This window comes from Hyla sarda, unplaced genomic scaffold (genome assembly GCF_029499605.1).
Source record: "Hyla sarda isolate aHylSar1 unplaced genomic scaffold, aHylSar1.hap1 scaffold_318, whole genome shotgun sequence".
Classification (NCBI taxonomy): Eukaryota; Metazoa; Chordata; class Amphibia; order Anura; family Hylidae; genus Hyla; species Hyla sarda.
The window spans coordinates 6,406-21,111 of record NW_026609912.1 but is presented as its reverse complement, the minus strand read 5'-3'; the positions used below and the strand labels follow the sequence as shown (position 1 = coordinate 21,111).

At 45.7% G+C, this 14,706-nt stretch overlaps 5 non-coding genes and 2 pseudogenes across 5 annotated transcripts; all 7 read right to left on the bottom strand.

The window, feature by feature from the left end:
• Window positions 1-1,004: 1,004 nt before the first annotated feature.
• LOC130329544 (U2 spliceosomal RNA) lies at window positions 1,005-1,195 on the bottom strand. The gene has a single exon (XR_008873091.1). It is a non-coding gene; the product is annotated as a U2 spliceosomal RNA (small nuclear RNA).
• A 2,082-nt stretch (window positions 1,196-3,277) lies between these two features.
• On the bottom strand, window positions 3,278-3,468 carry LOC130329542 (U2 spliceosomal RNA). The gene has a single exon (XR_008873089.1). It is a non-coding gene; the product is annotated as a U2 spliceosomal RNA (small nuclear RNA).
• Window positions 3,469-5,543: 2,075 nt separating this feature from the next.
• LOC130329529 (U2 spliceosomal RNA) lies at window positions 5,544-5,717 on the bottom strand (annotated as a pseudogene).
• Window positions 5,718-7,172: 1,455 nt separating this feature from the next.
• On the bottom strand, window positions 7,173-7,309 carry LOC130329540 (U2 spliceosomal RNA; annotated as a pseudogene).
• A 2,085-nt stretch (window positions 7,310-9,394) lies between these two features.
• LOC130329531 (U2 spliceosomal RNA) lies at window positions 9,395-9,585 on the bottom strand. Its single transcript, XR_008873086.1, has one exon. It is a non-coding gene; the product is annotated as a U2 spliceosomal RNA (small nuclear RNA).
• A 2,089-nt stretch (window positions 9,586-11,674) lies between these two features.
• Window positions 11,675-11,865, bottom strand: LOC130329519 (U2 spliceosomal RNA). The gene has a single exon (XR_008873077.1). It is a non-coding gene; the product is annotated as a U2 spliceosomal RNA (small nuclear RNA).
• Window positions 11,866-13,947: 2,082 nt separating this feature from the next.
• On the bottom strand, window positions 13,948-14,138 carry LOC130329507 (U2 spliceosomal RNA). The gene has a single exon (XR_008873066.1). It is a non-coding gene; the product is annotated as a U2 spliceosomal RNA (small nuclear RNA).
• Window positions 14,139-14,706: the final 568 nt, after the last annotated feature.

Sequence of the window (14,706 nt, the reverse complement as noted above, 5' to 3'; positions counted from 1 at the left end):
GCAATGCTTATTCAATACCGCCAGCAGATGGAGACACTGGGGGATAATTTTCTAAGGATTTATACTGATTTTTCCTGTCTGAATTTGTCGCACAGAAAGATGCAGGCCAAATATGTGTGACATTTCTGCGACTTTAGCTTCTAGAGCATTTTTACAACATTATACATAGGTGCTGAATACATAAAAAGCGACTGTTCAGCGACAGACAAGTCGCATCGGCTGAAAGTAGGCCAGAATGTCAGTCCATGTTGGAGCAGGTTTAGATACAGTCTAAAGCATAGATCTCAAAGTCTGTGCACAGAATTTAGCAAGGGCCTCGCACCTTCTGATGCATCAGGTAGGTGCACAATAGCATAGCCTAACCCTCTGTACTTTGGTCTATATTGATGCGGGACATAGACAGCCAGCTGATGACCAATCCATTAGTGCAATGGATGGCTGGAAGCATTTGTCTTTGCCTTTGCAATACCACAGAAGCAATGCATGGTCAATGTACAGCAATGACACACCTGTGTGAACAGCCAGGAGACCCCCCCCCCCCATGTTATGTTACATAGTTACATAGTTAGTACGGTCGAAAAAAGACATATGTCCATCAAGTTCAACCAGGGAATTAAGGGGTAGGGGTGTGGCGCGATATTGGGGAAGGGATGAGATTTTATATTTCTTCATAAGCATTAATCTTATTTTGTCAATTAGGAACATTCAGCACCCACCCGCTATCAAGGCAGCTGCCTATCATGTCATGCCCTACCTGCACAGGTGTGCTGGCTACTCAAATGATCCAATTAAGGAGGCCATTTAGTCAGCAGCAGCAGAAGTCCTGTGCCTGGACGCTCCAACAGCGGCCAGACACAAGCAGAAGCAGAAGCAGCAGCAGCACCACCTTTTGTTTTTTGGCTGCAGCAGCAGCAGCAGCAGCAAGGCCCACAGGGCTGGCTAGCTGGCTAGCCAGCAAGCAGGTAGCAATGAAAGTAGGAATCTTTCTTTTTAACCCTGTAAGGGGGTGGTGCACTGTACCCGAAGATACTGCCATATCGGGTCAATGCATAGGGCGACGGAAGCAAGCTTCGAAATCGGCCCCCGTTCTCAAAAATCCATTTAATATATGGTCCCCAGATAGGGGACGTATCAGATATTAAACTGATAAGAACAGATACTACACTTGATCTTAGCCAAAAGGCCGAGAAGCGATAACCGTGAAAGGGGCGGGCCCAACAAGGTCCCCTTCATGGGCACTATCACTGCTTGCTGTCAGGGAGGCTGCCAGACAATTTTCCATGCACACTCTGGGCTGGGGGGCAGTCAACCACCAGTACACACAGCAGAACCTAAACCCATACCATTATTGCTAAGCAGCAAGACAGGGGCCCATTGCACTCCCACGGGGCCTTTTTAAATGCAATCCATAACCCGGATTTGCCAGGAACCCTTCTTACTCCTCCTACTTGCATGTGACACTGGGCTTAGGATCTGCATAGGAAACACACACACAAGCACACACCTACCTTTGTTGCCTGCAGATGCCTCCTTGGCTGTCCCCAAACGGTATCAAACCAACACCCACGGGAAGCTGTAAGCATAGAGGACATGCCTGCACCCCATTGGACTTACCTGTGTGGGTTAAACCCGGGTTATTTGACAACCTATGGCGGTGATGGTTCTGCTCAGGCAGAGCAGTGCTGATGCTCCTCATAAAGCTGTCGCTGCTGTGAAGGTTCTAGGTGACATCACAAATCCCTATGGTTACATACACAACAAAGCTGGGTTGTTGTTGTTTACACTCTGCAAGGCCTGTGGAAGTGAGTGACATCATAGCACTGTAGTTCTGAGGGTTCTAGATGGATGCAACAATCTCCTGTTGCTTCTATGAAGGCCATAATAGACGACATCACCAAACAGCTCCATAGTCACATACACAGCAAAGGAGAGATGTTGTTTACACCTAGTGATGTCAGTGGTATTGAGTGACATCACAGCACAGTGCTAAGGCTCCTGGGCCTGGACACAGCAGCGGCTGCAATATCTCAACGGAGAATACGTTTATATATATGTGTGTGTGTGCGCGTATATATATATATATATATATATATATATATATATATATATTTCTCAGCCGAAATCACTTTTAAACCCATTTCCACCTTTTTTTCCCTTCTCTTCCTCTTACTTTTTTTTCACGTTTTTTTACGTTTTTCTCCTTTTCGCCTCTTTTCTGGGCGTATTATTCTTCTTTTTCTTCTTTTTTTTCGTCTAATGCATACCCCATCAGTGCAGCAATGCTTATTCAATACCGCCAGCAGATGGAGACACTGGGGGATAATTTTCTAAGGATTTATACTGATTTTTCCTGTCTGAATTTGTCGCACAGAAAGTTGCAGGCCAAATATGTGTGACATTTCTGCGACTTTAGCTTCTAGAGCATTTTTACAACATTATACATAGGTGCTGAATACATAAAAAGCGACTGTTCAGCGACAGACAAGTCGCATCGGCTGAAAGTAGGCCAGAATGTCAGTCCATGTTGGAGCAGGTTTAGATACAGTCTAAAGCATAGATCTCAAAGTCTGTGCACAGAATTTAGCAAGGGCCTCGCACCTTCTGATGCATCAGGTAGGTGCACAATAGCATAGCCTAACCCTCTGTACTTTGGTCTATATTGATGCGGGACATAGACAGCCAGCTGATGACCAATCCATTAGTGCAATGGATGGCTGGAAGCATTTGTCTTTGCCTTTGCAATACCACAGAAGCAATGCATGGTCAATGTACAGCAATGACACACCTGTGTGAACAGCCAGGAGACCCCCCCCCCCCCCCATGTTATGTTACATAGTTACATAGTTAGTACGGTCGAAAAAAGACATATGTCCATCAAGTTCAACCAGGGAATTAAGGGGTAGGGGTGTGGCGCGATATTGGGGAAGGGATGAGATTTTATATTTCTTCATAAGCATTAATCTTATTTTGTCAATTAGGAACATTCAGCACCCACCCGCTATCAAGGCAGCTGCCTATCATGTCATGCCCTACCTGCACAGGTGTGCTGGCTACTCAAATGATCCAATTAAGGAGGCCATTTAGTCAGCAGCAGCAGAAGTCCTGTGCCTGGACGCTCCAACAGCGGCCAGACACAAGCAGAAGCAGAAGCAGCAGCACCACCTTTTGTTTTTTGGCTGCAGCAGCAGCAGCAGCAAGGCCCACAGGGCTGGCTAGCTGGCTAGCCAGCAAGCAGGTAGCAATGAAAGTAGGAATCTTTCTTTTTAACCCTGTAAGGGGGTGGTGCACTGTACCCGAAGATACTGCCATATCGGGTCAATGCATAGGGCGACGGAAGCAAGCTTCGAAATCGGCCCCCGTTCTCAAAAATCCATTTAATATATGGTCCCCAGATAGGGGACGTATCAGATATTAAACTGATAAGAACAGATACTACACTTGATCTTAGCCAAAAGGCCGAGAAGCGATAACCGTGAAAGGGGCGGGCCCAACAAGGTCCCCTTCATGGGCACTATCACTGCTTGCTGTCAGGGAGGCTGCCAGACAATTTTCCATGCACACTCTGGGCTGGGGGGCAGTCAACCACCAGTACACACAGCAGAACCTAAACCCATACCATTATTGCTAAGCAGCAAGACAGGGGCCCATTGCACTCCCACGGGGCCTTTTTAAATGCAATCCATAACCCGGATTTGCCAGGAACCCTTCTTACTCCTCCTACTTGCATGTGACACTGGGCTTAGGATCTGCATAGGAAACACACACACAAGCACACACCTACCTTTGTTGCCTGCAGATGCCTCCTTGGCTGTCCCCAAACGGTATCAAACCAACACCCACGGGAAGCTGTAAGCATAGAGGACATGCCTGCACCCCATTGGACTTACCTGTGTGGGTTAAACCCGGGTTATTTGACAACCTATGGCGGTGATGGTTCTGCTCAGGCAGAGCAGTGCTGATGCTCCTCATAAAGCTGTCGCTGCTGTGAAGGTTCTAGGTGACATCACAAATCCCTATGGTTACATACACAACAAAGCTGGGTTGTTGTTGTTTACACTCTGCAAGGCCTGTGGAAGTGAGTGACATCATAGCACTGTAGTTCTGAGGGTTCTAGATGGATGCAACAATCTCCTGTTGCTTCTATGAAGGCCATAATAGACGACATCACCAAACAGCTCCATAGTCACATACACAGCAAAGGAGAGATGTTGTTTACACCTAGTGATGTCAGTGGTATTGAGTGACATCACAGCACAGTGCTAAGGCTCCTGGGCCTGGACACAGCAGCGGCTGCAATATCTCAACGGAGAATACGTTTATATATATGTGTGTGTGTGCGCGTATATATATATATATATATATATATATATATATATTTCTCCGCCGAAATCACTTTTAAACCCATTTCCACCTTTTTTTCCCTTCTCTTCCTCTTACTTTTTTTTCACGTTTTTTTACGTTTTTCTCCTTTTCGCCTCTTTTCTGGGCGTATTATTCTTCTTTTTCTTCTTTTTTTTCGTCTAATGCATACCCCATCAGTGCAGCAATGCTTATTCAATACCGCCAGCAGATGGAGACACTGGGGGATAATTTTCTAAGGATTTATACTGATTTTTCCTGTCTGAATTTGTCGCACAGAAAGTTGCAGGCCAAATATGTGTGACATTTCTGCGACTTTAGCTTCTAGAGCATTTTTACAACATTATACATAGGTGCTGAATACATAAAAAGCGACTGTTCAGCGACAGACAAGTCGCATCGGCTGAAAGTAGGCCAGAATGTCAGTCCATGTTGGAGCAGGTTTAGATACAGTCTAAAGCATAGATCTCAAAGTCTGTGCACAGAATTTAGCAAGGGCCTCGCACCTTCTGATGCATCAGGTAGGTGCACAATAGCATAGCCTAACCCTCTGTACTTTGGTCTATATTGATGCGGGACATAGACAGCCAGCTGATGACCAATCCATTAGTGCAATGGATGGCTGGAAGCATTTGTCTTTGCCTTTGCAATACCACAGAAGCAATGCATGGTCAATGTACAGCAATGACACACCTGTGTGAACAGCCAGGAGACCCCCCCCCCCATGTTATGTTACATAGTTACATAGTTAGTACGGTCGAAAAAAGACATATGTCCATCAAGTTCAACCAGGGAATTAAGGGGTAGGGGTGTGGCGCGATATTGGGGAAGGGATGAGATTTTATATTTCTTCATAAGCATTAATCTTATTTTGTCAATTAGGAACATTCAGCACCCACCCGCTATCAAGGCAGCTGCCTATCATGTCATGCCCTACCTGCACAGGTGTGCTGGCTACTCAAATGATCCAATTAAGGAGGCCATTTAGTCAGCAGCAGCAGAAGTCCTGTGCCTGGACGCTCCAACAGCGGCCAGACACAAGCAGAAGCAGAAGCAGCAGCAGCACCACCTTTTGTTTTTTGGCTGCAGCAGCAGCAGCAGCAAGGCCCACAGGGCTGGCTAGCTGGCTAGCCAGCAAGCAGGTAGCAATGAAAGTAGGAATCTTTCTTTTTAACCCTGTAAGGGGGTGGTGCACTGTACCCGAAGATACTGCCATATCGGGTCAATGCATAGGGCGACGGAAGCAAGCTTCGAAATCGGCCCCCGTTCTCAAAAATCCATTTAATATATGGTCCCCAGATAGGGGACGTATCAGATATTAAACTGATAAGAACAGATTTTTTTTTTTTTTAAGTTAGCCCTCAGAACTCAATCAGAGCTCCAAGATCTTATATGGACTCGATTGTTTTGTTCATCATCAGGTAACAGTTTTATTTATTCCTAAAATAAAAAAGACAAATTGAAATAAATATTATAACAACAATAAAAATAATAAACATTCCAAAATTATAACAAATTCATTCCCTTTCTCCGGGCGTAAACTGCCAAGTAATCAATTAAACCATAGCTTAAGCTTCCTTTTTCCATTTCCCTTTTTACTGGGATGGCCAACCAGGCCGGTATTTTATAAGTTACCATAAATCGATCCACGTCAAGGCGAAAAGAATCATAAACTTTGTTTCTTACTGCAGGCAACTGGGCTTTAAAGGTGGATAATAGATTATCCAGGTCCTGTAAGAACAATTCTCTTTCCTCATCTGGAGCTCTCTCCAAAATAGTTTGGAAAGACCCTGAATATCCTCTTAAATTTCTCACCGGCTCTTCATTTTTCTTTTTACTCTTATGCTCTCCAATGTTCTTTTCTTCTACTATCATCTCTTTTCCAACAATTTTTGGCTCTTGGGTTACCACAGATCTTTTAATTTCTGGCTCTTGTTCAGAAACTTCTTCTTCTCTTTTCTTCTTCCTCTTTGGACAGTTCACATACATGTGACCAATTTTGTTACATAAATTACATTTACTTTTTTGGCTACAGGATTCAATTTCATGACCTTCTTTTTGGCATTTTTGGCACCACATTGAGGTGCACTGTTCCTTTAAATGGCCATATTTCTTGCATTTTCTACAGAAATTCTGCATACCTGCAAAAAACATATCTCCATTGATAACCCCTATTTTAAAACGGGCAGGGGGATAAAGAACTCTTCCATCTGCGTCTTCCTTGAACTTTACTTTAAATCTCCACTTTGTTGTCCAGACTCCATACTGATTATAAATTTTGCCAAGTGGCGCAATTTCCTCACAAAATTGGGTCAAAAGAATTATAATATCCTCCTCAGGGACGTAAGGACTATACATCCTCACCGTTAAAATTCTTTCTCTCCTGGGAAAGTGGGGAATGACTTCCACGCCCTCCCACACTGGATCAGACTTGATTGTCTCAAATTTCTTCCAAAATAAATCATAATCCTCTTCGGAAACCAAAATAACATCAAAGCACCCTTTCTTTGGAAATTCCAACATGGAAAGGATTTGTGTCATTGCAATTTCCAAAACTCCAAAAAGAATTTCCTCCATTACAAAGGAAAGTCCTCTTCTTTTCTTCTCAAGGTCTTTCAGCAGGATCCGGACCCCATTCTTGATATCTTCCCAAAAAAAGGAACCTCCTCTCCAGCAGATTGAGAGGTGTCCATGATCTCTTCCATCTTCAATAGGCGTGTCCAGGCAGGGACAGAAAAACACTCCCCCACCAAAGAGTGGGCAGTGAAGGGTGATCGCCTCCCGTTGTCTGGGGACTAAGCCGGCTCCCTAATAGCAGCAGGGGGGTGAAGTCCCTCCGTTAAGAAGGACGATCCCCCCAGGCCAAGGAGCCGGGTACCCCAGACACCCTCTGACCAGACCAAGTGAGCAGATACTACACTTGATCTTAGCCAAAAGGCCGAGAAGCGATAACCGTGAAAGGGGCGGGCCCAACAAGGTCCCCTTCATGGGCACTATCACTGCTTGCTGTCAGGGAGGCTGCCAGACAATTTTCCATGCACACTCTGGGCTGGGGGGCAGTCAACCACCAGTACACACAGCAGAACCTAAACCCATACCATTATTGCTAAGCAGCAAGACAGGGGCCCATTGCACTCCCACGGGGCCTTTTTAAATGCAATCCATAACCCGGATTTGCCAGGAACCCTTCTTACTCCTCCTACTTGCATGTGACACTGGGCTTAGGATCTGCATAGGAAACACACACACAAGCACACACCTACCTTTGTTGCCTGCAGATGCCTCCTTGGCTGTCCCCAAACGGTATCAAACCAACACCCACGGGAAGCTGTAAGCATAGAGGACATGCCTGCACCCCATTGGACTTACCTGTGTGGGTTAAACCCGGGTTATTTGACAACCTATGGCGGTGATGGTTCTGCTCAGGCAGAGCAGTGCTGATGCTCCTCATAAAGCTGTCGCTGCTGTGAAGGTTCTAGGTGACATCACAAATCCCTATGGTTACATACACAACAAAGCTGGGTTGTTGTTGTTTACACTCTGCAAGGCCTGTGGAAGTGAGTGACATCATAGCACTGTAGTTCTGAGGGTTCTAGATGGATGCAACAATCTCCTGTTGCTTCTATGAAGGCCATAATAGACGACATCACCAAACAGCTCCATAGTCACATACACAGCAAAGGAGAGATGTTGTTTACACCTAGTGATGTCAGTGGTATTGAGTGACATCACAGCACAGTGCTAAGGCTCCTGGGCCTGGACACAGCAGCGGCTGCAATATCTCAACGGAGAATACGTTTATATATATGTGTGTGTGTGCGCGTATATATATATATATATATATATATATATATATATATATATATTTCTCCGCCGAAATCACTTTTAAACCCATTTCCACCTTTTTTTCCCTTCTCTTCCTCTTACTTTTTTTTCACGTTTTTTTACGTTTTTCTCCTTTTCGCCTCTTTTCTGGGCGTATTATTCTTCTTTTTCTTCTTTTTTTTCGTCTAATGCATACCCCATCAGTGCAGCAATGCTTATTCAATACCGCCAGCAGATGGAGACACTGGGGGATAATTTTCTAAGGATTTATACTGATTTTTCCTGTCTGAATTTGTCGCACAGAAAGTTGCAGGCCAAATATGTGTGACATTTCTGCGACTTTAGCTTCTAGAGCATTTTTACAACATTATACATAGGTGCTGAATACATAAAAAGCGACTGTTCAGCGACAGACAAGTCGCATCGGCTGAAAGTAGGCCAGAATGTCAGTCCATGTTGGAGCAGGTTTAGATACAGTCTAAAGCATAGATCTCAAAGTCTGTGCACAGAATTTAGCAAGGGCCTCGCACCTTCTGATGCATCAGGTAGGTGCACAATAGCATAGCCTAACCCTCTGTACTTTGGTCTATATTGATGCGGGACATAGACAGCCAGCTGATGACCAATCCATTAGTGCAATGGATGGCTGGAAGCATTTGTCTTTGCCTTTGCAATACCACAGAAGCAATGCATGGTCAATGTACAGCAATGACACACCTGTGTGAACAGCCAGGAGACCCCCCCCCCCCCATGTTATGTTACATAGTTACATAGTTAGTACGGTCGAAAAAAGACATATGTCCATCAAGTTCAACCAGGGAATTAAGGGGTAGGGGTGTGGCGCGATATTGGGGAAGGGATGAGATTTTATATTTCTTCATAAGCATTAATCTTATTTTGTCAATTAGGAACATTCAGCACCCACCCGCTATCAAGGCAGCTGCCTATCATGTCATGCCCTACCTGCACAGGTGTGCTGGCTACTCAAATGATCCAATTAAGGAGGCCATTTAGTCAGCAGCAGCAGAAGTCCTGTGCCTGGACGCTCCAACAGCGGCCAGACACAAGCAGAAGCAGAAGCAGCAGCAGCACCACCTTTTGTTTTTTGGCTGCAGCAGCAGCAGCAGCAAGGCCCACAGGGCTGGCTAGCTGGCTAGCCAGCAAGCAGGTAGCAATGAAAGTAGGAATCTTTCTTTTTAACCCTGTAAGGGGGTGGTGCACTGTACCCGAAGATACTGCCATATCGGGTCAATGCATAGGGCGACGGAAGCAAGCTTCGAAATCGGCCCCCGTTCTCAAAAATCCATTTAATATATGGTCCCCAGATAGGGGACGTATCAGATATTAAACTGATAAGAACAGATACTACACTTGATCTTAGCCAAAAGGCCGAGAAGCGATAACCGTGAAAGGGGCGGGCCCAACAAGGTCCCCTTCATGGGCACTATCACTGCTTGCTGTCAGGGAGGCTGCCAGACAATTTTCCATGCACACTCTGGGCTGGGGGGCAGTCAACCACCAGTACACACAGCAGAACCTAAACCCATACCATTATTGCTAAGCAGCAAGACAGGGGCCCATTGCACTCCCACGGGGCCTTTTTAAATGCAATCCATAACCCGGATTTGCCAGGAACCCTTCTTACTCCTCCTACTTGCATGTGACACTGGGCTTAGGATCTGCATAGGAAACACACACACAAGCACACACCTACCTTTGTTGCCTGCAGATGCCTCCTTGGCTGTCCCCAAACGGTATCAAACCAACACCCACGGGAAGCTGTAAGCATAGAGGACATGCCTGCACCCCATTGGACTTACCTGTGTGGGTTAAACCCGGGTTATTTGACAACCTATGGCGGTGATGGTTCTGCTCAGGCAGAGCAGTGCTGATGCTCCTCATAAAGCTGTCGCTGCTGTGAAGGTTCTAGGTGACATCACAAATCCCTATGGTTACATACACAACAAAGCTGGGTTGTTGTTGTTTACACTCTGCAAGGCCTGTGGAAGTGAGTGACATCATAGCACTGTAGTTCTGAGGGTTCTAGATGGATGCAACAATCTCCTGTTGCTTCTATGAAGGCCATAATAGACGACATCACCAAACAGCTCCATAGTCACATACACAGCAAAGGAGAGATGTTGTTTACACCTAGTGATGTCAGTGGTATTGAGTGACATCACAGCACAGTGCTAAGGCTCCTGGGCCTGGACACAGCAGCGGCTGCAATATCTCAACGGAGAATACGTTTATATATATGTGTGTGTGTGCGCGTATATATATATATATATATATATATATATATATATATATATATATATATTCTCCGCCGAAATCACTTTTAAACCCATTTCCACCTTTTTTTCCCTTCTCTTCCTCTTACTTTTTTTTCACGTTTTTTTACGTTTTTCTCCTTTTCGCCTCTTTTCTGGGCGTATTATTCTTCTTTTTCTTCTTTTTTTTCGTCTAATGCATACCCCATCAGTGCAGCAATGCTTATTCAATACCGCCAGCAGATGGAGACACTGGGGGATAATTTTCTAAGGATTTATACTGATTTTTCCTGTCTGAATTTGTCGCACAGAAAGTTGCAGGCCAAATATGTGTGACATTTCTGCGACTTTAGCTTCTAGAGCATTTTTACAACATTATACATAGGTGCTGAATACATAAAAAGCGACTGTTCAGCGACAGACAAGTCGCATCGGCTGAAAGTAGGCCAGAATGTCAGTCCATGTTGGAGCAGGTTTAGATACAGTCTAAAGCATAGATCTCAAAGTCTGTGCACAGAATTTAGCAAGGGCCTCGCACCTTCTGATGCATCAGGTAGGTGCACAATAGCATAGCCTAACCCTCTGTACTTTGGTCTATATTGATGCGGGACATAGACAGCCAGCTGATGACCAATCCATTAGTGCAATGGATGGCTGGAAGCATTTGTCTTTGCCTTTGCAATACCACAGAAGCAATGCATGGTCAATGTACAGCAATGACACACCTGTGTGAACAGCCAGGAGACCCCCCCCCCCCATGTTATGTTACATAGTTACATAGTTAGTACGGTCGAAAAAAGACATATGTCCATCAAGTTCAACCAGGGAATTAAGGGGTAGGGGTGTGGCGCGATATTGGGGAAGGGATGAGATTTTATATTTCTTCATAAGCATTAATCTTATTTTGTCAATTAGGAACATTCAGCACCCACCCGCTATCAAGGCAGCTGCCTATCATGTCATGCCCTACCTGCACAGGTGTGCTGGCTACTCAAATGATCCAATTAAGGAGGCCATTTAGTCAGCAGCAGCAGAAGTCCTGTGCCTGGACGCTCCAACAGCGGCCAGACACAAGCAGAAGCAGAAGCAGCAGCAGCACCACCTTTTGTTTTTTGGCTGCAGCAGCAGCAGCAGCAAGGCCCACAGGGCTGGCTAGCTGGCTAGCCAGCAAGCAGGTAGCAATGAAAGTAGGAATCTTTCTTTTTAACCCTGTAAGGGGGTGGTGCACTGTACCCGAAGATACTGCCATATCGGGTCAATGCATAGGGCGACGGAAGCAAGCTTCGAAATCGGCCCCCGTTCTCAAAAATCCATTTAATATATGGTCCCCAGATAGGGGACGTATCAGATATTAAACTGATAAGAACAGATACTACACTTGATCTTAGCCAAAAGGCCGAGAAGCGATAACCGTGAAAGGGGCGGGCCCAACAAGGTCCCCTTCATGGGCACTATCACTGCTTGCTGTCAGGGAGGCTGCCAGACAATTTTCCATGCACACTCTGGGCTGGGGGGCAGTCAACCACCAGTACACACAGCAGAACCTAAACCCATACCATTATTGCTAAGCAGCAAGACAGGGGCCCATTGCACTCCCACGGGGCCTTTTTAAATGCAATCCATAACCCGGATTTGCCAGGAACCCTTCTTACTCCTCCTACTTGCATGTGACACTGGGCTTAGGATCTGCATAGGAAACACACACACAAGCACACACCTACCTTTGTTGCCTGCAGATGCCTCCTTGGCTGTCCCCAAACGGTATCAAACCAACACCCACGGGAAGCTGTAAGCATAGAGGACATGCCTGCACCCCATTGGACTTACCTGTGTGGGTTAAACCCGGGTTATTTGACAACCTATGGCGGTGATGGTTCTGCTCAGGCAGAGCAGTGCTGATGCTCCTCATAAAGCTGTCGCTGCTGTGAAGGTTCTAGGTGACATCACAAATCCCTATGGTTACATACACAACAAAGCTGGGTTGTTGTTGTTTACACTCTGCAAGGCCTGTGGAAGTGAGTGACATCATAGCACTGTAGTTCTGAGGGTTCTAGATGGATGCAACAATCTCCTGTTGCTTCTATGAAGGCCATAATAGACGACATCACCAAACAGCTCCATAGTCACATACACAGCAAAGGAGAGATGTTGTTTACACCTAGTGATGTCAGTGGTATTGAGTGACATCACAGCACAGTGCTAAGGCTCCTGGGCCTGGACACAGCAGCGGCTGCAATATCTCAACGGAGAATACGTTTATATATATGTGTGTGTGTGCGCGTATATATATATATATATATATATATATATATATATATATATTCTCCGCCGAAATCACTTTTAAACCCATTTCCACCTTTTTTTCCCTTCTCTTCCTCTTACTTTTTTTTCACGTTTTTTTACGTTTTTCTCCTTTTCGCCTCTTTTCTGGGCGTATTATTCTTCTTTTTCTTCTTTTTTTTCGTCTAATGCATACCCCATCAGTGCAGCAATGCTTATTCAATACCGCCAGCAGATGGAGACACTGGGGGATAATTTTCTAAGGATTTATACTGATTTTTCCTGTCTGAATTTGTCGCACAGAAAGTTGCAGGCCAAATATGTGTGACATTTCTGCGACTTTAGCTTCTAGAGCATTTTTACAACATTATACATAGGTGCTGAATACATAAAAAGCGACTGTTCAGCGACAGACAAGTCGCATCGGCTGAAAGTAGGCCAGAATGTCAGTCCATGTTGGAGCAGGTTTAGATACAGTCTAAAGCATAGATCTCAAAGTCTGTGCACAGAATTTAGCAAGGGCCTCGCACCTTCTGATGCATCAGGTAGGTGCACAATAGCATAGCCTAACCCTCTGTACTTTGGTCTATATTGATGCGGGACATAGACAGCCAGCTGATGACCAATCCATTAGTGCAATGGATGGCTGGAAGCATTTGTCTTTGCCTTTGCAATACCACAGAAGCAATGCATGGTCAATGTACAGCAATGACACACCTGTGTGAACAGCCAGGAGACCCCCCCCCCCCCATGTTATGTTACATAGTTACATAGTTAGTACGGTCGAAAAAAGACATATGTCCATCAAGTTCAACCAGGGAATTAAGGGGTAGGGGTGTGGCGCGATATTGGGGAAGGGATGAGATTTTATATTTCTTCATAAGCATTAATCTTATTTTGTCAATTAGGAACATTCAGCACCCACCCGCTATCAAGGCAGCTGCCTATCATGTCATGCCCTACCTGCACAGGTGTGCTGGCTACTCAAATGATCCAATTAAGGAGGCCATTTAGTCAGCAGCAGCAGAAGTCCTGTGCCTGGACGCTCCAACAGCGGCCAGACACAAGCAGAAGCAGAAGCAGCAGCAGCACCACCTTTTGTTTTTTGGCTGCAGCAGCAGCAGCAGCAAGGCCCACAGGGCTGGCTAGCTGGCTAGCCAGCAAGCAGGTAGCAATGAAAGTAGGAATCTTTCTTTTTAACCCTGTAAGGGGGTGGTGCACTGTACCCGAAGATACTGCCATATCGGGTCAATGCATAGGGCGACGGAAGCAAGCTTCGAAATCGGCCCCCGTTCTCAAAAATCCATTTAATATATGGTCCCCAGATAGGGGACGTATCAGATATTAAACTGATAAGAACAGATACTACACTTGATCTTAGCCAAAAGGCCGAGAAGCGATAACCGTGAAAGGGGCGGGCCCAACAAGGTCCCCTTCATGGGCACTATCACTGCTTGCTGTCAGGGAGGCTGCCAGACAATTTTCCATGCACACTCTGGGCTGGGGGGCAGTCAACCACCAGTACACACAGCAGAACCTAAACCCATACCATTATTGCTAAGCAGCAAGACAGGGGCCCATTGCACTCCCACGGGGCCTTTTTAAATGCAATCCATAACCCGGATTTGCCAGGAACCCTTCTTACTCCTCCTACTTGCATGTGACACTGGGCTTAGGATCTGCATAGGAAACACACACACAAGCACACACCTACCTTTGTTGCCTGCAGATGCCTCCTTGGCTGTCCCCAAACGGTATCAAACCAACACCCACGGGAAGCTGTAAGCATAGAGGACATGCCTGCACCCCATTGGACTTACCTGTGTGGGTTAAACCCGGGTTATTTGACAACCTATGGCGGTGATGGTTCTGCTCAGGCAGAGCAGTGCTGATGCTCCTCATAAAGCTGTCGCTGCTGTGAAGGTTCTAGGTGACATCACAAATCCCTATGGTTACATACACAACAAAG